The 23,948-nt window shown below is 43.6% G+C and overlaps 1 long non-coding RNA gene across 1 annotated transcript; it reads right to left on the bottom strand.

The window, feature by feature from the left end:
* Nucleotides 1-5,414: 5,414 nt before the first annotated feature.
* LOC306670233 lies at nt 5,415-8,834 on the bottom strand. The gene is made up of 3 exons (XR_013766352.1): nt 8,321-8,834; nt 7,215-7,481; nt 5,415-7,125 (listed from the first exon to the last, which is right to left on the bottom strand). It is a non-coding gene; the product is annotated as an uncharacterized lncRNA (long non-coding RNA).
* Nucleotides 8,835-23,948: the final 15,114 nt, after the last annotated feature.

Here is a 23,948-nt window from a genome sequence, read left to right as displayed (position 1 = left end):
GCAGTTTCAGCTCCAAAAGAGGAAAGCAGTGTATTCAGATGAGACGCTGTGGCTCATCTGGGCTGTTAATTCTGTGTCTACACTGGTGCGTGCCCTCATCCTGTGTCACAGTCTTCTACCCTCAAGGGCAGAGCAAATCAGCCTGAAGCCAGGGGCCGGGTCTGAAATGAGCCACATCTGATACCTGCTTTGCATTCTGTGTCCAGTCGGGTACTCAGGCTGCCTATTGGTAATGTGCTCACCAGGCCTCTGCACACAAGGCCTCTTTCAAGATCGCTCAGGTGCGTCAGCCATGTGCACGTTTACATGTGGGAGGCTCCATTCCTACATTGCTAGTCTCACTTCATTCTCCTACTTTGTTTTCCTTCTGATTTACTCAAAGAAATCCCTGATCATCTATAGAATTTCCCCTCAGAGGAGTTGTCCAGGGTGGTTTTTTTTTTTTTTTCTCTGTTCTGAGAATTAAATGCAAATAAATTTTGATTTGCAAATTCTTTTTTTTTTTTGGTACCAGGGATTGAACCCAGGGGTGCTCAACCACTGAGCCACATCTCCAACCCCTTTTTATAGTTTATTTACAGACAGGGTCTCACTGAGTTGCTTAGGGCCTCGCTAAGTTGCCGAGGCTGATTTTGAACTTGTGATCCTCCTGCCTCAGCCTCCTGAGCCTGGGATTACAGGTGTGCATCATTGTACCTGGCTGCAAATTCTTAATTTGCTCCAAGCAAAGAATCCTAGGCTCTTTTGCCTTTCTCTATGACTCCTTTAAGAAAATAAGTGCATTCTTTTCAAAACGCAAAAATTCTCATGTCAAAATTACTAGTTGCTCTCATTTCCATTATCCCATACAATCTTCTCTGAAATTGCTATAAAATAATCTGCTTGCACAGTTTAACATACTTGAACAAAGGCACACTGTACTTACATGCTTTCTTAACAGTTTTTCCTTTAATTATTTCACTTTTTCAATTTTCTGCAAGGAAGTCTACCATTATATTGAGCTATTTCATTATCAGGTGAGTTTTAAAAATATGTACTGGCAGAATTCTCAGGTATCTGCTTTGATCTTACTAATTCTAACTGGAATAGAAATGGAGTGCTTTCAAAACAAGGTCAGCCAATCTTAAGCAAGCTGCATTCGCCATTTACAGATGGGGTCAGCGCTCCAAAACGGTCCACCTGAGACTTCTAATATTTGGAAAGCAATTCCCGGAGGAAGTGACCAGCAACCACAGCCCTCTCTGCAAAACACAACACAGTTCTTCTCTATGAATGGAGGCCGCATTCGATCTGGAAGGAACCCGAGTCTGACGCACTGTTGGTTAATAATGAACCAGGTGGGCTTGATGAGTTGGTTCGCGGAACGTGTTTTCATTCTGGCTGTTCCACATCAACTCACAGGAAGAATTTAAAAAGAAAGTGGTCTCATTAAAGATAAAAGGCAGTGAGGCACCACAGAGCCCACGTCCCCTTCACGCCAGGCAAGGCCACCATCTGCACTGGGGCCCACACTAAAAGCGCCTGGGCAGGTAGGGCATGTGGAAGACCCCAGGCCCCGGGCTCTGGGGTCTGCTTCTACGTTTTGTTCCAGCAAGTTCTTCTGGCATTAGTATTGCTGAGAACAAACCCTCAGAGTCTGCTGTCAGAACTCTCTGACATCAAATAGGAATTAGTGTAAACATAGACAGCAGATGTCCAGGTTCCAAAAAGGAGATTTTTCCCTGAGAAAGAGTTTTCTGCCTTGCTCATCTTGAAGGACATAGTGCAAACAGAAATGTCAGATTTCTGGAAGCAGACACAGATGCTGATGTTCCTGGGTGCCCCTCTCCTTGGCCTTCCTTTACAGTCTGTGACATCCCTGGTTCCTCATCTCTTACTGCTGCTGGGTAAGGTCAGGTCTTTGTCACCGATTGCTCAGCTTACTGCAGGAATGTCCCCTCCCCTTTCTCAGCCATGACTGGTGTGAATATGGTTCACCAGGTGACTTCCTCATGGAAACTCTGACACTGCAATACTCAGTTCCAATAGAGTGGCTCCCTCCCCTAGCCCCACGCCCTGCCTGCCCTGGGACCTGCCTTCTCCAGGGCTTTCTCTACACTTGGCCCCAGTGTTCCAGAATCAGCCCCAAACCATGCTGCTGTTCTAAACTTTTGCCCAGCTCCTCCCTCTGCCAGGTATCTCCCCCCACCTCCTCCCGGTCATAATTCTCTGGCCTCCAACTCTGTTCCTAAAGGTCAGGAACTTGGGAAGGTTGGTCCCTAACTTTTCAGGACTCTCCTCGGGCTCTCTCTGTGGCTTGGGTGTGCCTGTGGGGGAGTCGGTGTCAGGGGTAAGTGTGAGCTGTGGTATATCGTAAACTCCAGGGTGATGTAGGTGAGGAAGCTCTGTGTGCAGAGCCGTGCTTGGCATGGTGTCTGGCACAAATGGTTTGCTCCATAAAGACACTTCAATGAGCAGAACCGTGGTCAGGAAGAAAAAGAGAGGAGTCCTACCTGTGATGGCCTCGGACAGGGCCAGACATCATGGAGCCATCTTCTTTCCCTGTCTGCGAGTCCCCCACTTTATCCTCCGTTTCCTTCCTTCCCTCTTCAAATTGCTGTAGACACCACCATTGAAGGACTTCGACCGAGGAACTTTTGGGGCATAGGGTAGAATGAAGAATATTCTAGAAAGGTGCATTTGTCTGTTTCCCTGTCCATTTCCAACTAGGTTTCTAGTTAGTAACCCCAATCATATTGTATATTGGGTGAGTCATGGCGAGAATGGGAAGAGGAGTAGAGAAAGGAGGGGGAAAATAAATCCCTGGGGGAGGGGGTCAATCAGTAGAAATCCAAGTATCACAGATGAGGTTGTAAAGATCTTCAAACTGAGAGAAGTTGGATATTAAATGATCTGAACACGTTTTAACCTCCTAGTTGTACCCAGAAGCCATTGTCTGTGCATAGTCCTCTCTGCTGTCCCTCAGATCCGTCCTCTGCCCTCTCTGTGCCCTGTGAGGCTGAGGGTTCCAAGGCTCAGAGTCCCTCCTGGGTCAGACCCGTGGCAGCCATGGTTAGTGGAGGAGAGAGGAGGAGGGAACACCAGGGTATCCCTTTCTCTTTTTTTCCCTCCTTATCTGCCTGGCTTCTGGCGAGGTTCACCAGTCCTACTGCCAACAGAATAGTCGCAAACAGGACGAATGTGTTCACACTTACAGAACAAGTTCTCTTAGTGTGGAGTAAGTGGGCTTTCTAAAGTCATGGTTATGGAAACAGAGGAAGCCAAGACATTTCTGTTGCCATGGTTCCTAGCTACTCTTTTGGGCCACAAATGGACGATGCAAGATGAGACTGTCTCTGAGTCCCCCTTCCAACTCCTCTCTTCTGGGACAGTCAGACCCCTTTGCTTTCACCTAACAGATATTTATAAAGTACCCAAGGCGTTTCAGGGCAATGAATTTGAGTCATGATGATGCCTAACGGCTATCTTCACCCCTCACTCAACATACGGAGTCAAACGTGCTAGCCGAGAGTCACGTGCCAGTTGATGCCTTCTTCAGCGACGTTGGGGACACTTCTATGTTCAGATCTGCGTGAGAGAATGAAGGATGTCAACCGTTGTAGGAAAATCATCAGTACAGACCAGCAACTGTAGGATGAAGAATGTTCTAGAGAGGTATCTTCTACTGGGGTCAAGTACAGTGCTAAGCATGTCCACATGCATCTCCTAGTTTAATCTTCTTAAAACCCCTTGAGGTAGTGAGCATTATGTCTCTCATTTGGTAGATAAGAAAACTGATTACTGAAAATTATGAAATTTGCCCAGGGTTACATTTGCTCCTTGCTGCCAAGGCAGGATTCAGACACAAAGACGCCAGCATGCTTGCTCTTAACGGCCAGACCCTGCTACTGTGAGAACTCAGTCAGAACTGTCACCCTCTTTAAGGCTGAATTTCTTCCACTGGGAGCAAGATTAAATCACTTTAAAAATCCCTCTTTCCAAAGCTGTGCAGTTCACTTCAGGAGGCTGCTTTTACCCCTATCAGCCACCAGGTGGCGAGCAGCCAGCTGCACCATCAGGTTGCCGGGGCTCCAGGGCAGAAAACCCATTTCCCCCTCAACCCTGTCTGGCTGTGGCGTGGGAAAGAAATGGAAACTCCTTCCCAGGAGTAATTGGTGCAGAACCACACAGCTTCCACGTGGCAGAGTCAAGAGTTTAACCAGTTGGTCTGACTCCTAAGGGCATAATATTTCCATCAGTCGCTGCTGCTACTGTTGCTGCTAGCCCTTTCCTGAAAATAGTGTGTTAGAATTGACACTGTAAGTAAGAAGTAGATGCATGCCATACCAGGATGGATGTTCTTAATCAAAGAGAATTGCTGTCAGTAGCACGCCCACGCCCATTCTTTGAACCCCTATGAGACCTGATGGAGAGTCCCCATTTGTATGTGTGAAAACAAAATAAAATGAGCTTGGCTTGCCAAGTTGGATGTGTGTTTGTGACAGAGGTACAGACAGGGTCTGTCCCCCACCACCCCCGCCTTTGAGACCACAGGGGTACTTTCAGGGAGAGCAAGTCAGGGAGGCATGGATGGTCTGACCCTGCCCTCTGAAAACCTTGGGCTAGGAGAAAGAACCGGAAAGCATGACTCACTGTCCTCAGTAAGTTGACTCTTCTCTCCTGGTACAGTAAGGGACATTCTGATCACCTTACCATGGCCTGCCTCCTCCCCATGCTCTGAGACAAATCCTGGGGAGTGGAATGGGGCATTGATGCCTGGGGACTTGGGAACTAAAAGGGAAGAGGTAGAGATAAGGATTCTTCCATCTTAATAGTCTGGCTAGGGCTGGGGATGCAGCTCAGTGGTGAGTGTTTGCCTAGCATGCAGGGTGTTGGGTCTCTAGCATCACAATAAATAAACAAACTCTGACTAGGTGGATGTGTGTGCATGCACGTGCATGTACGCACATGCTGAACAACAAAACCAGTAGTGACCGCCAGACATCAGACATTTCCAAGGAGAGAAAGTGAAGTTCAAGGTGAACAGAACGGTTCCATGAAAGTACAGGATGCCAAATTCCAAAGACATCGTTATTTCTATCGATACCACACTATGGGCTCACACCCACTTTCCAGGTTGCTTGGGAAGATCTGGTCCCTCTGCTTTCCTTCATGAAAGCCCTCACGTCATCAGGGGTTAAACCTGTCATCCTGGCTAACTCCAGTCTTTGGAAAAACTGTAAAAACGTTTTTTAAAGAGAAGAAAAGGATGCAGATGACCGTGCTGGTTAACAACCGAGTTTTCCGACTTAAGTTCCTGTTTCATAGTGAAAGAGAAAAAAATAATAATTTCAGACTCTTAAAAGCCTTTTTTTAATTAAAAGGAAATGATTTATTTAGAATGCTAGAGGGATTTATAAAGTTTTTAAGAAAGCAAAACGTTTATCCCCTGCAGCCAGCTCTCCTGGGCTATTAGCACTGAGTCAGGCTCACAGGACTTTAATTGTTGAGTCCCACTATGTGAAGAAATCTGCTCTTCTATTAGCTCTAGGTCACTGACTTTGGCTCCTCATGTTTATGAGCCTGGAGTCTTGTCAGGCTGCACAAATAAAATAGTATCAGTGGCTCCTTGAGTCCCACAGTCTTCGTGGGATGGACTGCTCTTCCCGAGTCTGTCTGCTCCCATCAGCCAGAGGACAAAGCAGCAGGCTTATTAGCTAAGCCTCCACCTGGTGGCCATTCACTATAAATCTTTGCTTCTGATGCAAATGCTTGGCACAAAGGAACCTGGCCTTTGATTTGCAGGCTGCAGAGAAGCAGACTGTGAGTTGGAAAAAAATTTCCAAGGCATGGCAGGCTTTTAATTTTTGTGTCAATTTAAAGTACTCAATCCCAAGTTTTGTTGTGTTTTGTTTCAGTGCTGGGGATTGAGCCCAAGGCCTCCTGCCTGCTAATCCCACACTCCACCACTGAGCTGTGTCCCCAATCCCAAGTTTTATACCAGCATCCTAACCACAAAGCCCAGAGAGGGAGCGGTCCCCTGAGATCTTTCACAGCATGAGAGAAGGAAAAAAAAAAAAAAAAAAAGAGTTCTTTGGACTGTAATATTTTACTTTTTAGTTGTGAGGGTTCTTGAAATATACCCAAGAAATCCTGATTTTCTATTCTTCCAGAGAGTTCTGTAGTAAAATAGAAAAGATAACCATAGCCTATCAGGTTCCCCTTCTCCTTTAAAATTTGCTTCACTTGACAGAAGATCATTTTTACAAGACGAATGTGTTATAGGCTAACCCTTCCCCTCATCCAGCCTCTTGCCTTTGGGCTGCCTGACCACAAACTGGCCTTTGTCCCTTTGGCAGATGGCAATGACTCAAGTGACCTCAACTTGACATTTTTTGATCGGTAGCCACAGAGCAAGTCACTGTCCCTGAGCAAAATCCCAAGCATATCGAAGGCTTCTGCATGGGCCCCCCTCCCCTCCCCAGCCAGCAGGACCCTCCTCTCTGCCCACTTCTATGCCTCGCCCCACAATGGCCCATCCTGACTAAGGTGTGAAGTCTGTTCCAATTTTAAGAAGACTTGCTTGCTAAGATCACCTGCTGTCCCTTTGACCGGGCTCTGTAAAACCTGCACGGGCCACAGGGTAGAATTTCCAGCCGTGTAACCAGCAGTGTGATCTCGAGCGGGTAACGCGTTGGGGCAGGTTGGCTATGCTCTTCAAGGGCGTCTCCACCTTAGAGAGCCCCCGCTTTATACCCTAGTAAAGTTGGTCCCACAGCGAGGCGTGCTGAGCCCCCGAGCCCTGCTCCCCATGAACCAGCGCCCTTTCTGGCTGATGCTGGAGCCTGGGTGCCCATGAGCCAAGTCCCTTTCCTGCTTCTTTCTCCTACCTGGTTGGCAGACCTGTGTTTAGACTTGCCTGCTCTGAAATAAATAGCCAGGCACTTCTCAGAAACGGGTACTTCATGTTAATTAACAGGAAGAAGATGAAACAGGAACCCGTTCACAGGGAGCCATTCACTCAGGGAGCCGGAGTAATGAGTTGGGGGAGGGGCAGGGGCCAGGGGTGCAGAGGCAGGAGAGGGGTCCAGGGGAGCAGGGAAAAGTCTTCTTGGCATGAATCAGGTTGTTGTTCCTTGTTTGAGCCTAGGAAAGGGAGAAAGAAGGACAACTCCTAATTATTCACCTGGCTGGACACCATAGTAAAGGGTGGAGAGGGCCACAAGGCACCCCACCTGCTAGGACCAAAGGCTGGGACAACCTGTCAGTCGGCTGTGTGAAGAGGTCCAATCAGCTATGCAGAAAGAGAGGACTAACAGAAAGGGTACCACAGGGTTATTTTTAGCTGGAAGAACCTGAGGCACCCAAGGAGATGCATCCTCATGGTCGTTTGCTGTGCTGTAGCCCTGCTGCAGTTTGGATCTGGAGTGTCCCCATGTGTTAAAGGCATATTCCCCAGAATGGTGTTGTTGGGAGGTGGAGGAACCTTTAGGAGGTGGGGCCTAGTGGGAGGAAGTTAGGTCATTGGGGGTGTGCCCTCAGAGAGGATATTGGTACCCTTTCCCCTTCTTGTCTCTCTCTGTTTCCTGGCCACCAAGAGGCAAGCTGCTTCCTGCACCATGTGTGCTGCCATGATGTACTGCCTCACCACAGGCCTAAAAACAACAGGGCCGGGAGACCATGGTCTGAAACCATGAACCCAAATAAACCTTTCCTCCTTAAAAGTTTGTTATCTCAGGTATTTTGTCACAGTGAAGGAAACTAACACAAATCCTCTTGGAATATGGAGGCCACAGTCACAGACTGGCTCAGTGTTGGGTTGAGGGGACCTGAAGAGGAAGACCCCATACCCTGGAATACTCCATGACCATGAGGTGGCTCGTGACTCCTTCCCATCTTCTGTAGCCAGTATCCCTGAGGTCCTGGGGGAGAGGAAACCCAGGTCTTCTATCTCATGACTTTTCCAATTTCAAGAACTCACCGTAAATCACATAGAGGAGTTTCAAGAAACACAATGAGAATGCTAGGAGAGCTGGGACCACTGGAGGATGGGTCAGGAGAAACCAGAGAGTTAAGGGCACCATCGTGTCTCCCCCCAACAATATGCTGGCTTCTCAGATGCTCCTCACCTCAGAGCGCGACTTTATTTGAATGTAGGGCGTTTACAGAAGTCATCAAGCTAAAATGGAGCATTAGGGTGGCCTAATCACATATGACCTATGTCCTTGCTAAAATGGGAGATTTGGACACAGACACAGAGGGGGAGCACCAAGGGAATATGAGGGTGCCCATGTCTCAGGCCAGGAGAGGGGCTGGCCCAGATTCTGCCTCACGGCCACACCTTCTTTCTGGACTTCCCACATCCAGAAGTGGGAGGCGGTGCATTTCCGTTGCTTAAGGCACTCGTGCGCAGGATTCTGTCACATCAGCCCTGGCAAACTGCCCCCCCCCGGGTGTCAGTCTTGGCATCCACTGCTCTGGGTAGTAGACGCTAGGCCAGCGACACTCCAGAATCGCTTCCAGCTCCGCGCGCTCTGGCCGCTGGGTCCATCTGAACACGGGGGCCACCTGGCCACTCCTTCGGACACTGGTGGACGGGGACGCGGCTCCTGTGGAACACGCTGCTGCTCCACGTTCCAAACACACACGGCCTGGGGCAGCTGTGCCCACGGATGGGTGGGCCGCCTCCAGGTCATGAGCACTGAGTACAGCAGGACGGAGCTGGAATCTGAAGCACCTTTTGAAAATACATCAGTGGGGAGGTTGGAGAGCATTTCTCCCTCCCCGAGGCCGGCTCTCCCTCGGCCCCGCTTGCCGTCAAGTCCAGGCCGTGCCTTCTCAGGCGTGCGGATTGTCGGAGGGTGGTAACGAGGAAGCCCACGCCCTTGAACCCACCTCGTTAACCACGTGCGCTGCCCTTGCCTCTTTCCCACAGCTTCTGCCGTCAGTTGGTTGGGTTGGGGGTGGGAACGTGCGAGTGCCGTGAGCTCGGAGCGCATCAGGGCGCAGGTGCGGGCTTGTCGGGTGGGCGGGAGCAGGAAGGGTGTGTCCAGGGCGGAGGCCGAGCTGGCCGTGAGCAGGCCGGAGCATGGTGCAGGGGCTATGGGGTCTCGCAGGTGATGTCGCCTACAAACGTGTGTGTGTGTGTGTGTGTGTGTGTGTGTGTGTGTGTGTGTTTGAAATTTTGTTTTCCTTTGTAAGGCATGTATGAAGCAGGCAATAGCTGTAGAAACCAGACCTGAAATTTAACAGATCAGTTAAATAGCTTGCTTTGACATTTGAATACCACTGTTGGCAAGACCATTCTAGAAAAGGGTCTAATTGGAAGCACCCCAAGCCCCCCCCCCCCCTCCTCTGGGGCCCCTGGGTGTGTAACTCAGCTCACACTACAGCAAGGAATTCAGTCAAAGATCCTGGGCTCAGAAGGCCTTCCCTAAGTCTGGCCTAATGCAACTTTTACTCCTGGTGGGTCAGGTTGGTAGGGGAGGGGTGGCCTCTCCTGTGTCAGGAAGAGGGAGGGAAAGGGGGAAGGGTGAGGGCAGGTTTCTTTGAGGTTCCATCTGTGCTGAGTGCCTAAAATGAGGGTGACGTAATGAATAATCTGCAGACTTCCAACTGCTATAATTCTGTGTGAATAATTTTGATAATGACCCTTTACTCAGCAAGGGTGGCATCCAGATAAGCAGATTGCTAGAGCTTTCCTGTCAGCTCCTATTAACAGCGCATCCGATTGCCATCTGACATGAGGTAACGCACCACAGTGACTGACATGTCCCTGTTGAGCCTGCCTGCCAGGCCGTGGGAGAAATGATGAAATGAGAACCTGTCTGGATGGAGGCAGAGCACCCCACCAGTGGCTCAGGGCCTGTTCACATCCCCTGTGTTCCTGAGGTGGCTCCCTTCTCTCCTCCCTTCTTAGCCAGAAGCAAGGTCGGCTGGACAGAGGCCTCAGATTCCAGGGGGAGAGTTCAAACTTTTCTTTCTCGCAAGGGGACTTGTGTGCAAGGGAGAAAGGTCGCCACCAGGAAATGGCTGAGCCTTGGTTTATTGGTACATTTTAAAGCCAAAATTCTGACATCATCAAGAACCTTGCATTCCCCATACAGTAAAGTCTTATGTTAACCTTCCAAACCTTTCTTTCTCCCCTTGGTAAGAGTATATCCGAGTTCTCTTTGGAGAACCCTCTCTTCCTCCATTCCCCGCCGGTGTGCACTGGAAGGCTTCATCCACACTTCTGGCTCGGCAGGGGAACTTGTGGCCCAGACCTGGTCAGGGAGAGCACTCTCTCCCCAGGCACAACTCTGGGTTCAGGCCTTTCGTCAGAGTCACTGAGAAAGAGGAACTTTCTTTCTGATGGAGTTGCTAAACTATGAGGATTAATCTAGAATGGCCAGGGGCACTTCTGCCAGCTTGGGAGGAGAGGCTGATGGAGAAGAGCTTGCCCACACAGAAAGGCGAGCAGAGCTGAGAGACAGACAGGGGGTGGTATTGACTGATTTCTGGAGTCCATTCAAGCGTCCCGACCCAGCTTTCCTTAAATTGATTCGATGTTTTTCGGTCCTGCTCATCTTCTTTCTCACTCTCTCTTCCCATTTTGTGTCACATTTCCATAATTTGCAACTGACAAAATGTTGACCAATATATCAAGCCCCAACCTCAAGGCCCAACACACAGTGCCCATCATGGTCCTTCACAGATACTGCTCTGCTCTAGGGCAGGGGCAGCCTTGCCCGTCTACGGGAGGGTCACTGGCTCTGCATTGGTGCTGGCAGTTTCCTCACAAGGCCTCTCTTCATTTCCCGCTCTTTCTCTCCCACTCCCCAGCGTTCCATTTTCCCTCTTTCTCTTCCCATTTCTCTCTTTTTCTCCTTCCTTTTAATTTCTACAAAATGCTAAACATTTTGTTTTACCAGAAAGTAAGCAAGTGCTCAACATATGACTGGGCACAAGGACAAGGAGCATTGGGAAGGGACCCCACTGACCAATTCTGGAAGAAATTTAGCACTGAAATAAAGGGGGGTGGGGAGAAGTGAATGATAAGCTATTGAAAAGAGGCCATACCAATAATAAATAGACAAGTGGAGGACCGAACGAATGAACTAACAAAGCAACAGAGAAGCCAGTTAATAAGAGGAAGGAAAGGCTTTTACTGAGAGCAGAATGTTGAGCATCGGCCAGTAAATGTGTGGAAAAGTCATTGCTGAAAATGACATTCTTTATGTTGAAAAATCACTATTTATAAGTCATCATAATAACAATTTTGGCAGCAATGACATTTAATGTGTTGATCATCTTGGTAGTATAGACATTTTAACAATCTTAGTTCCTCAATCCATGAACATGGGATGTCTTTCCATGTTTTTGGTCTTCTTTAAAGTCTTTAAGCAACGTGTTGTATCTTTCAGTGTGTAAGTCTTTTGTCTCCTTGGTTAAGTTTTATTCCTAAATGCATTACTCTTTTTGATTCTATTACAAATGGGATTGTTTTCCTAATTTCATTTTTGGATTATTTATTATTAATCTACAGAAATAAAACTGATTTTTATGTGTTTGTTTCCAGAAACTTAACTGAATTTATTTATTAGTTATACTCTGTGTGTGTGTGTGTGTGTGTGTGTAATTCTTATGGTTTATTTTTTAAAGGAATTATATTATTTATGAATGTTGATGTTATAAAAAGTATATTATGGAATATTTCAGAATAAAGGAGGCTAAAGGAACACAATGACTAAGTGTGAAACCTGATCCTAGACTGCATCCTGTATCGGAGAGGGAAATGTTATAAAGAACAGTATTTAGACAATTAACAAAACAGATGGTAGGGTAGGTAAAACAATGATATCATTGTTTTATTTACTAAAACCAATATCTCTGTTGTGGTTATGCAAAGGAGTAACATTATTCCTAGGAAATATACATTGAAATATTCAGGGGTAGAGTTTTGATATTCAGATGCTTCTTAACTTATGATGGGGTTACATTGTGATAAAGCCATTGTAAGTTGAAAATGGTTTAATTTGAGTATGCAGTGACACACTCATTCTACTGAGCATCCCAGTTTAGCAACACAGTACACTCCAGGGTATTGATTGTTCTCCCTTGTGATCTTATGGCTGACAGGAACCTGCAGCTCACTGCTGTGGCCCACTGTCTCGACAGAAGATCATAAGGTATACCTCTAGCCTGGGAAAAGATAAAAAATGCAAATTCCAAGAACAATTTCTACTGAATGCATGCATTGCTTTGATACCACGGTAAAGTCAAAATTCAAACCATCCTAAGTTGGGGACCATCTCTATATACTTGATCTCAAATGACCCCGGGGGAGGGGGGAGGAAGTGGGAGAGGGAGAGCAAGATTTGACCCATGGAAAGATGAATATGAAGACAATGAATCAAATATTAAAATGAAGCAAATAGGCAGACCTAGTAAAGATGTTTTTGGAATGTATCGTGTACTTTTCCTGTTCTTGTATCTTCTCTGATAGTTGAAATTATCTCCAAATTGTTGTTGGTTGTTTTAAGAGGCTAGTTCCTGGCTCAGGGCTCTTTTTTCAGTTGCTTGGAGACAGCGGCTCTCACCAGCTGTGTGCTGTACCTGCCAATGTCCCCAACCCCCCCACCCATTGCACCAGGCCCCTCTGTAGCTACAAGAGAGCAACACGTAAGACTTCCTTCTGCATGAATTGGTAGTTTTGTCAAGTGGAATTTAATCCTTCAAATCAGGAGGATTATTTTGGATAAGCCATTAAAATTGTTAATTAAAACGTTAATGTCTGATAGCCATCATTCTCTGCTTATAAAAATTCTCCCAGAGCCCTGAGTGTACTGTCTGCCCCTCTGTACCCTCCTGTCTAACTCAGGTGAAGTCTAGGGCTTGGCTGTCACCTCCATCTCCACCTGAGACTGAGGAAACCTCCAAAGGTGAGCACAAGACTAAGAAAAGAAATGCACCTTAAAGACACCCTCCAATGTAAAAGGACTGAATATTTATGGGCCCCTAAATATTGCAAAGTAACTTTGGCAAAGAAGACTGTGATGCAGTCCTCGTCCTCAAACAGCTCGCCACCTAAAACGAGAAAACAAAGGAAAAGGAAGTCACTCCTAGACGGTGTGTTTTCATAATTCCCTAGTGAGAGACATCATCCGGTCACGGAAACACATCGCCCATCAATGGAAAGACTATGAGGACTCCAGTTGTTCACAAAGAGAAGAGATCCCTTTAGACGATGCAGGCTGAGAGACTTTACTGAAGGAAGACAGAAGGCTGAAACTGAATCATGGATGGTGCTATAATTTGGATCTGGACTGTCCCCAAAGGCCCATGTGTGGAAGGCTTGGTTGCCAACCTGTGGTATATTGGGAGCTGGCAGAACCCTTAAGAGGTGGGACCTAGTGGGAGAAAGTTAGGTACCTGGGGACATGCCCTCAAAGAGATGTTGGAACCCTGGCCTCTTCCTGCCTCCCGCTTGGCTTCACAACTGCCATGAAGTACACGGACCTTTTCTGCCAAGTGCTGTTGCCCAAAACCACAGGCCCAAAACCACTGCACCAAGTACAGTCAGTGGACTAATTTGTCAAGAGTTGAAAAACTGGGAAGAAGAATTAGAGGTAAGTTTCTTTGAGTAAGTTAGAAGTGTGTATTCCAGAGCCCGCATTCTAGTAGCTTGGGCTTTGGGAATGATGGAGAATCAGAGAAAGCAGACATGGGTAGAAGGGACTCTTCAGACATGATTGACAATTAGAGTCTTTTATTTTGTCTTGATGTTGGGGATTGAACTGAGGGCCTACTGCGTGCTCTGCCCTTGATCTATCACTGGGATACCCCTCCAGCCTCCACAGTCCATTACTGAGCACCCATTATGACTCAGGTGCTTCAGATATTTACTCTAATCCTTACAAAACCCCTGGGAGGCAGATAGAATCACCTCCACATTGGCATGAAGGACTACAATTCCCAGGAAGTGAAGTCTTTTGCCTGGGGCCAGGCAGGTAGGAAGGGGCAGAGGCCCAGGTGAAACTGAGGCCTGTCAGGTGTCAGGGTGAAGCTCTCTGCAGGGCACCGCTTCCTGTGGTAGGGACATGGAGCCACATGCCTGAATGAGGGCAGTGACTGAGGACCTGGAAAGAAAAAGAAAGATGAGGGGGAAATATGAAGAAAAAAACCTGACTAGACTGGCAAATAAGTAAATTTGGGAAGTGACTGGAAAATAATCAAGTAAAGCTGCATTTTGCTCCTCAAGCAAGATCTTATTGTTCCTACTGTGCTCGCTTTCTGGAAAGAGAAAAAATGATCACACATTGTCCCTACATACTCAATGACACTACAGCCAAGGGTGAATCCTTAAATGTATGTAAATATGTGTAATACAGGAAAGATGAATACCATAAAGATGATATACACAGTGCCAGAGAATAGTAGGAGGGGAGAAAAATCTAAGTTGTAAAATCAAGCATTCGTTGAAGAGAAAATATTGGATTTGGACTTTAAGAAATGGATACAGCTTTGAATGACAAAGGGAAGAAGCTAGAATCTGGTGTTAACCAGTAGGACAAGACCAGGATCTCTCAACCTTGGCACTCTTGACATTTTGACCAGATAATTATTGGTTATTGGGGGTTGTCCTGTGCTTCATAGAATGTTCAGCCACATCTCTGGTCTTTACCCATAGGATAGTGCTCCCAGGGATGACAATCAAAAGGGTCCCGGATGTTTCTAAATTTCCACCAGTGGGCCATCTTGGTTGAGAAGCATTATTTCAGCCTGAGAGGATGATGTGAGAAAGGGAGTGAGGCATCTGTACCTGTTGGTTTGAAAATATGTTTCTTGGGCTGGGGAGATAGCTCAGTCGGTAGAGTGCTTGCCTTGTTAAAAAAAAAAAAAAAAAAAGAAAATATGTTTCTTGAAATGTTGTCATCTTCTGAGATAGGTGATGGTCCCCTAAATAGGATTCATGGCTAAGCAGCATTGAGAAATACCACATAATTTCCCTCTCAACTGAAGGTTCGTGTTTATTAGAATATTAAAGGCTTTGAGAAGATTGTGCGAGAAAGTTGTTTGACTTTGGTGAAATTTAATTCCCACAGAATTTTTTTTTTTTTTTAATCAAGAAACAGTATTCTTTTTTTTTTTTTTTTTTTACCATTCATTCATGAATTTTTATTGTATATCCTTATAAATTCTTTTTTTTAATTTTATTGTAAACAAATGGGATACATGTTGCCTCTCTGTTTGTACATGGCGCAAAGGCATACCATTTGTGTAATCATAAATCCACATACAGTAATGTTGTTTGATTCATTCTGTTATTTTTCCCTTCCCCCCACCCCTCCCAGCCCTCTTTACCCTCTATACAGTACTTTCTTCCTCCATACTTGCCCCCCTCCCTAACCCTAACTCTAACCCTAACATTAACTCTTCCCTCCCCCCCTTTATGTGTCATCCTCCACTTATTAGCGATATCATTCGTCCCTTGGCTTTTTGAGATTGGCTTATCTCACTTAGCATGATATTCTCCAATTTCATCCATTTGCCTGCAAATGCCATAATTTTGTCATTCTTTATGGCTGAGTAATATTCCATTGTGTATATATACCACAGTTTCTTTATCCACTCATCAATTGAAGGGCATCTAGGTTGGTTCCATAGTCTGGCTATTGTGAATTGAGCAGCTATGAACATTGATGTGGCTGTATCTCTGTAGTATGCTGATTTTAGATCCTTTGGGTATAGGCCAAGGAGTGGGATAGCTGGGTCAAATGGAGGGTCCATTCCAAGTTTTCTAAGGAATCTCCACACTGCTTTCCAGAGTGGCTGCACTAATTTGCAGCCCCACCAGCAATGTATGAGTGTACCTTTCTCCCCACATCCTTGCCAACACCTGTTGCTTGTATTTTTGATAATCGCCATTCTAATTGGGGTGAGATGGAATCTTAGGGTGGTTTTGATTTGCATTTCTCTTATTACTAGAGATGTTGAACATTTTTTCATATGTTTATTGATTGCTTGTAGATCTTCTTCTGTGAAGTGTCTGTTCATTTCCTTAGCCCATTTGTCGATTGGATTATTTGTATTGTTGGTGTAGAGTTTTTTGAGTTCTTTATAGATTCTGGAGATTGGTGCTCTATCTGGAGTATGATTGGCAAAGATATTCTCCCACTCTGTAGGCTCTTTCTTCACATTACTGATAGAAGAAACAGTATTCTTATATTGCAAGACACAGCTTGGAAAATGATGTGCATGTGACTGAGACATAGGGTGTGTGAAAGACCTGAAGCTGGAAAAACGGATTCTAGAACCAGGTTCGAAGGGCTTGGAACTAAGCTAAGAAGTCTGAAAATCATTTAGGCACCAAGCAGCTGGTAACCAGAAGGAATGGAGGTCAACGTTTGGGAGTGTGGACAAGAGTAGTTGTAAAGAATATCGGAGAGGCTGGGGCAGCAGGGGTGCACACTTGTGATTCCACACACCTGGGAGGCTGAGAGAAGCCTCAGGAGTTCAAGGCTGGTCTGGGCAAATTAGATGCTGAACTGGAAGGAGGAGGAGGAGGAGGAGGAAGAGGAGGAGGAGGAGGAGGAGGAAAGAAAAAAAGACGGGGGATGTAGCTCAGTGGTAGAACACTTGCCTAACATGCACAAGGTCCTGTTTTCAACCTCAGAACCACAAAAATAATAAATAAATAAATAAATAAATAAATAAATAAATAAATAAATAAAGGAAAGTTTGTGAATAGGGTCTAAATTTTACTATGTGGATTTGTAGCTGAGCCAACTTGTACCTTTTGGTGTCCATCCTTAGGAGTATTCAGAATCAAGTAAAAGTGAATGTGTGCATGTGTGTGTGTAGGGGTGTGGGGAGAGAGAGAGAGAGAGGAGTTAGAATTACTCAGGAAAGGAGCTGGCCACCAGATACTGGGTTAAGTAACGGCATCACTGGGACAGGGGTCTACTGAGGTGTGAGGTCGGCAGGGCCATAAGGGGACAAAAGCCAAGTTTGAAGGTGGAAGGCGAGTCCCCATTTGAGGGCCTCAAGGCGCTATGAAGAAAGCCAGACCAAGGTGAACTGAGGTCCCCAGATGAGAGGAGCTCCAATTCTCCCGGTTTCCCCCCTCAGGACATTCGCCCACCATAAGTAGCACAAACGGAAAGACAGAAAAGCTGAACAGTCTTCTGCAGTCTCATGGGCTCGGGAAACAGAAACCGAAGTTGGCGTCCTCCAAGGCAGCCAGAGCTTGAGGCCACGTCGGAGAAGAAAAGAAAGAAGAGCATTCAGCCCAACAGTCAGCTCTTGCCTGGAAGGCGCTGAGAACTCTGGGAGCACAGACCTTGAAGAGGGAGAAAGGAAGCAGAAAGTAACTGCTAAAAGCTAAAAATACAAGCAGAATTACTGAGTCTTTCAAAATTCGGGGTCATGGTCTACTAACAGGCAGAGATCAGAGGAAACACCCTAGTGTTCCAAGTGGGGCTTCTAAAGGAGTCTATTTTTGAGCTGAGTGAACCAGAAACAGAAAAAAATATATATATGATAAAGAATAAAACTCAGTTTGAAGTAAGATCAAACCCTGACTGGGTTAAGGTGATCTATTCTTCCTCAACCTAAAGATTAAGAAATCATTTCTAGAAAAAGATATCATCTAGAGATCTGCTGTGTTTCACACACAATGTCTGACTTCAGGTCGAACATTAACAGGCATGGAACCAAGAAAGAACTGAGAGGAGGAAACCTGGGCAATAAAAACAGACATGCAGGTGATCTGAACACATGCATTATCAGACAGGGCCTTTAAATAACTGCAATCAACACGACCAAGAAAATGATGGCAAAGGGGAAATTTCACTGGGGAACTGTAATCCATAAACTATCATCAAATGGACATAGTAGAACTGAGAAAATACAATAACTGAAATTAAGAATTTACTTGATGGATTTAACAGAGAATTAGAGATAGCTGGAGAGTAGAAGGGAGTTCAGAAGAAGATATTCAAATGAAAGAAAAGAAATAGAAAAAAAAAAGACTGAAAAATATAAGGGGAAATGTAGGAGACACAGGTCACAGTGTATAAACATCTTGGGAGCGCATGACCAGAGTCATCAGAGGTTAAGCAAGAGAGTATGGAGTTAAAGCAAGGCGGTTATGTGTTAACAACAGGAATATATTCTAAAAAAAATGTCTCATTAGTGGATCAGGAGGCTGAAGCAAGAGGATTGCAAGTTCAAAGCCAGCCTCAGCAACTTAGCGAGAACCTCTCTATTTAAAAATACAAAAAAGGGCCGGGGGTGTGGCTCAGTGATTAACCCCTGGGTTTAATCCCTGGTACAAAAAAAAAAAAAGTCTCATTAAGTGATTTTGTCATGTGAATATCATGGAGGTTACTAATGCAAACTAAGATGGTTATGATGCCACAAAGATATGATTTTATTGATCCATCATAGATATACAATCTGTTGTTGACCAAAGCATTATGTGGTGTATGACTGTATTTGAAGATAACTGCTGAGAATTTTCCAAACTTGACAAAAGATATCAATCTATAGCTTTACACTCTGCAAACCCAGGCAGAATCAAAGATCACACCTACTGCTGAAAAAAAACCACCCTAAAAGTTACATAGAATGCTCAAAGAAGCTATGGAAAAAGGGACACAACAGAATCCAATAGTTTTAATAATACTAAAAAAATAAGTAATTCTGTATGAAGCAAAATTATCCTTCGAAATTTAAGGGAAAACGACATTTTTAGACACAGACAACAAGAGTAGGAATTGTCAACAGACTTGCACTAAAATAAGTACTGGAGGGAGTTTTTGAGATTGAAGGAAAATAACCCAGGAGAGAAAGGTGAATAATGGAAAGAGTAAACATATGGGTGAAATTAAATGACATTTTAGTATTTAAAACAAAAATAAAATCTTGTGGGTTTAAAATGTATGTAGAAATAAAAATATTGTACAATAGCATAGATGACTAGAAGAGAGAAATGAAGTATTGTAAGGTCTTTTCATTGTCTAGGAAGTAGAAAAGGACTATTTTTGTGTGTGTTTGTGTGGTGCTGGGGAATGAACCCAGGAGCTCACCCAAGCTAGGCAAGCACTCTACTGAGCTACATCCCCAATCATTTTTATATTTCATTTTGAGAAAGAATCTTGCTAAGTTGCCTAGCTTGGTTTCAAACCTGTAGTTCTCCTGCTTCAGCCTTTCAAGTTGTTGGAATTACAGACATGCCCCACCATGCCTGGCAGGAAAATGGTGTTTTACTACTTTGTCAAATAGACTTTAATAAGACAGAATTGCATGTTGTAAACTCTAGGGTAACCACTAAACAATTAGTAAAAGAATATATTATTAACAAGTTGATGAGGGGGTGGAGGATATGGAATATTAAAAAATTAAAAACATTTGCTCAATCGAAAATAAGATGAAGAAAAGAAAGAATAGGTAAGAATAAAAAATTGGTGAGATGATAGGATTAAATCAAAATATATCTGAAATTACATTAAATATAAGTGGATTAAATATTTCATTTAAAAGACAAAGACAGACTGGATAAAAATATCTATTTGCATTTATAAAAGACATCAGTGAAAAGGTAGGAAAAGATATACCATGTAAATACTTATATAGTTGGTGAAGCAATGCTAATCTCAAGAAAGTAAGACTGAACATAAGAAGTATTATGAGAGACAAAGAGGGGCATTTATAATGACAACTGGGTCTACCCACCGGGAATATATAACAATTCTCTCTCTCTTATTTCTGTGTTGGATATTAAACCCTGGCCTTCATGCATACTAGGCAAGTTCTCTGCCACTAAGCTATACCCACAACCCACAGTTCTCATTATTTTGCTCCTACTAATGAGGATTCAAGAATAAATAATGTGAAAATTGGCATAACCCAAACAAGAAATAAGCAAATCTACAATCAGGACAGACGATTTTAATAAACTTCTCTCAGAAACGGATGACAAATGTAGACAAAAGCAAAACAAAACAACAACAATAACAAAACTACCCTGTAAGGATATGGAAGAATTGAAACACCAAATTCACAAATCTTATCTAGGTGGAATTTTTCAAATACAGCAGAATAAACATTTATTTATGCTCACATGGATCTTTTATCAAAACTCACCATAAAACTGGGCCATAAAAAATTTTTTAAATTTTTAAAGTATTGAAATAATACAGATTATATCTATGACCACAATGAAATTAAGCAAGGAGTTAATAAGAAAAAAAACAGTAGATAATTCCCCACTATTAAGATGTTAAGCAATGCGCTGCTAGTCTTGCACTGCTAGGTAGTCTACTGGTCAAAGATGCAATCATAGTGGAATTATGTGTTTTAACCGAATAATGAAAACATAACATAACAAAACATGTGGGAAGCAACTAAAGCCATAAAGAAAAACAGATAACCCGATCGAAAAAAGCAGAAAGAGTAAGAGTTAATGACTTGTCCAGCTCAAGAATTGGGAGGAAAAGTCAAATAAATACAAACAAGGTACAAGGAAGAAAAAAGCAACAAAACAAGAGTCTAAATTAAGGAATTAGGAAATAACTAAAAAATAAGAAAAATCAACAAAGCCAAGGCTGATCAAGAAGAAAAGATGACATCACTGTATTGGAAATCTAAATGGGGAACCGGGCATGGTGGTACAAGCTTGTAATCCTAGCAACTGGGGAAAGCCAGCCTCAGCAACTTAGTGAGGCCCTAAATAACTTTGCAAGACCCTCTTTCAGAATAAAATATAAAAAGGGCTGGTGATGTGGCTCAGTGGCTCAGCATACTGTGTTTAATCCCCCGTACCAAAAACAAACAAAGTAAACTCCAACTGGATTGTATATCTAAAATAAGAAAAATAAAACAACTACACTTTAAATACTAACACAGGAAAATATCTTTGTGATAGAAAGGTATGCACAGATTTCTTGAATAGGACATGGAAATGTTCAACCATAAGAGAAAAAAACTATAAATTAGGATATATTAGCCAGTTGTGGTGATGCACATCTGTAATCCCAACGGCTCAGGAGGCTGAAGTAGGAGGATCACAGGTTTGAAGCCAACCTCAGCCTCTTAGCAAGGCTGTAAGCAATCTAGTGAGACCCTGTCACAAAATAAAAAATAAAAAGGGCTGGGGATGTGACTCAGTGATTAAACACCCTTGGGTTCAATCCCCAAGACCAAAAAATAAAAAAGTAAATAATCCAACTGGGAACATTACTGCAGATTTTTGAGAATGAAGAGTATACAAGGACATTATAAATATCTTCATGTCATTACTTTTTAAAATGTGGATAAAAATTCCTAGGAAAACACAATGTAAACCAATAATAGAATTAAAATCATTTTTTATTAAAAAGCCTCATCTGTTATAAATCTTTCTGCAAGGAAAATTTGTCTCTATGTGGTTTTGTTACTACATACTTTCAAACATTTTAGGGGAAAATAACCCATATTGCAGCATAAATTTTTTTCTAGAGAATAGAAAAGTAGGGAATACTTTCTTTTTTTTTTTTTTTTTTTTTTTTTGTGGTGCTGGGGATTGAACCCAGGGCCTTGTGCTTGCAAGGCAAGCACTCTACCAACTGAGCTATCTCCCCAGCCCGGGAATACTTTCTAATCTGCTTTGTGGCTCTATAATAACCTCAGTAATAAAATCTGACAAAAGAGATGATTTCTCTTATATAGATTAAAAAAATCCTAAACAAAATATTAGCTAATTAAATGCAGTGATGTATACAGATGTGTAAAGTGATGTTTCTTCTTAGTAATCTAAAACCAGTAAGTCTAAATCTCCATATTAATACAATAAGAGAGAAATATTTTATAATCATCTCAATAGGTAGAGAAAAAAATTTTGATGACATTCAATACACATTTATGATAAGTCAGAAGAGAACTTAATGTGAAAAAGGGTATCTACCAAAAAAAAAAAAAAAACCTATAGCAAATGTCATCTTTAATCTTTTAATACTGAAATCCTTCCCCTGAGGCTGGTAATGAGACACGGATGCCCCCGTACCACTTTTATTCAACATCATGGTAGAGGCCTTAGCCAGTGTGAGATCGCAAGGGGAAAAGCGTGTAAGAATGGCAAAAATGGACTGGGGCTGTGGCTCAGAAGTAGAGCACTCGCCTTGCACGTGTGACGCACTGGGGTCGATCCTCAGCACCTCATAAAAACAAATAAATAAGATAAAGGTATTGTGTCCATCTACAACTAAAAAAATTTTTTAAAATAAAGAATTGGGGAAAGAAGTAATAAAACTGCCATTTTCATTATCAAAAATCAAATAGAGTGGGCTGGGGGCGTAGGTCAGTGGCACAGCAGGTGCTTAGCATGCGCAGGCCTAGGTTCAGTCCTCAGCAACCACAATAAACCAAACAGAATCTTCAGGCAAATGATACAGAACTCATGAAAAAAATTCAACCAGCTTGTCGGCTACAAGGTCAAAAGATAAAAATCACGAATATACCTCCACATCACATACAGCCACAAGAATGGGATCAGATTGGAATGGGTGGCACTCACTGTGGGTATAATATGTCAAAATACACCCTATTGTCATGTGCATCTGAAAACAACAAATCAAAAAAATCACTTAGATCTCTAAATAGTCACAGCAAATAATTAGAAAATCAAACTTCAAACTTGATACCATTGACAATCACATTTAAAATAAAGTATTTAGGAATAAACCTAACAAAAGCAAGGTCTCTATACAGAAACTATAAACATTGTTTAAGGAGACAGACATCATCACCCTATGTACATGTATGATTACACGAATGGTGTGAACTTACATCGTGCACAACCAAAGAAACGAAATGAGGTACCCCATTTGTGTACAATGAATCAAAACGCAGTCTGTAAAAAATTGTTTAAAAAAAGAATGTTAAAGAAAATTGAAATAAATCTGAGGATATGCCACAGTTGTGGACTGGAAGACGTGATGGTTTTTACAGTATCAATTTCCCCCCAGTGGATGAACCTGAGGGGTTTATGCTCAGTGCAACCGCAAGCCTGGCAAACATCCTTTCAGGGTTGTTTGGTTTTGTTGAGCTCTGTTTGCATGTGGGAATTGACAGGCTGACTCTGAGTTTAGTTTTGACTGGAAATGCAAAGAGCCAGGAATAACTAGGACCATCCTGAAGAATACTGAATCACTTGCATGAGATCGCAAGACATTATAACACCGGGCAACTGAGTCAGTGTGGACTGACGCAAGGAGAGACACGCAGGTGGACGTAACAGAATGGAGGGTACCAGAACTAGAACAGCACTTGATTGATAACAAAGACCATGACACAGTGCAGTGGGGGAGGACTGAGTTGTTCTAGGCCAGCTGAGAGCCACATGGAAAAGCTCTCATTTTCATCTCTGCCTCAAAACCTGTTTTAAATCTCCAGCTGGAGGTTTAATACTGTAATATGGACAGTGCAGCTGGGTGTGGTGGCACATGCCTGTAATCCTCGCGGCTCAGGAGGCTGAGGCAGGAGAACTGCAAGTTTGAGGCCAGCCTCAGCAACTTAGTGAGGCCCTAAACAACTTTGTAAGACCCTCTTTCAAATTAAAATAAAAGATTGCTGGGGATGTGGCTCAGTGGCTCAGCACCCTGTATTTAATCCCCGGTACCAAAAAACAAAAAAAGTAAACTCCAGCTGGATCGTATATCTAAAATAAGAAAAATAAAACAACTACACTTTTAAACACCGACACAGGAAAATACCTTTGTGATAGTAAGGTATGCAAAGATTTCTTAAATAGGACATGGAAGTGTTCAGCCATTAAGAGAAAACATTTATAAATTAGAATATATTAGCCAGGTGCGGTGATGCACACCTGTAATCCCAGCAGGCTGGGAAGCTCAGGTAGGAGGAGCCCAGGTTTAAAGCCAGCCTCAGCAACTTACTGAGGCCCTGAGCACCCTAGCAAGACCCTGTCTCTAAATAAAAAGGACTGG

The sequence above is a fragment of the Sciurus vulgaris genome, assembly GCF_902686455.1.
Source record: "Sciurus vulgaris genome assembly, chromosome: 9".
Lineage (NCBI taxonomy): Eukaryota > Metazoa > Chordata > Mammalia > Rodentia > Sciuridae > Sciurus > Sciurus vulgaris.
This window is presented reverse-complemented; position numbering and strand designations above follow the sequence as displayed.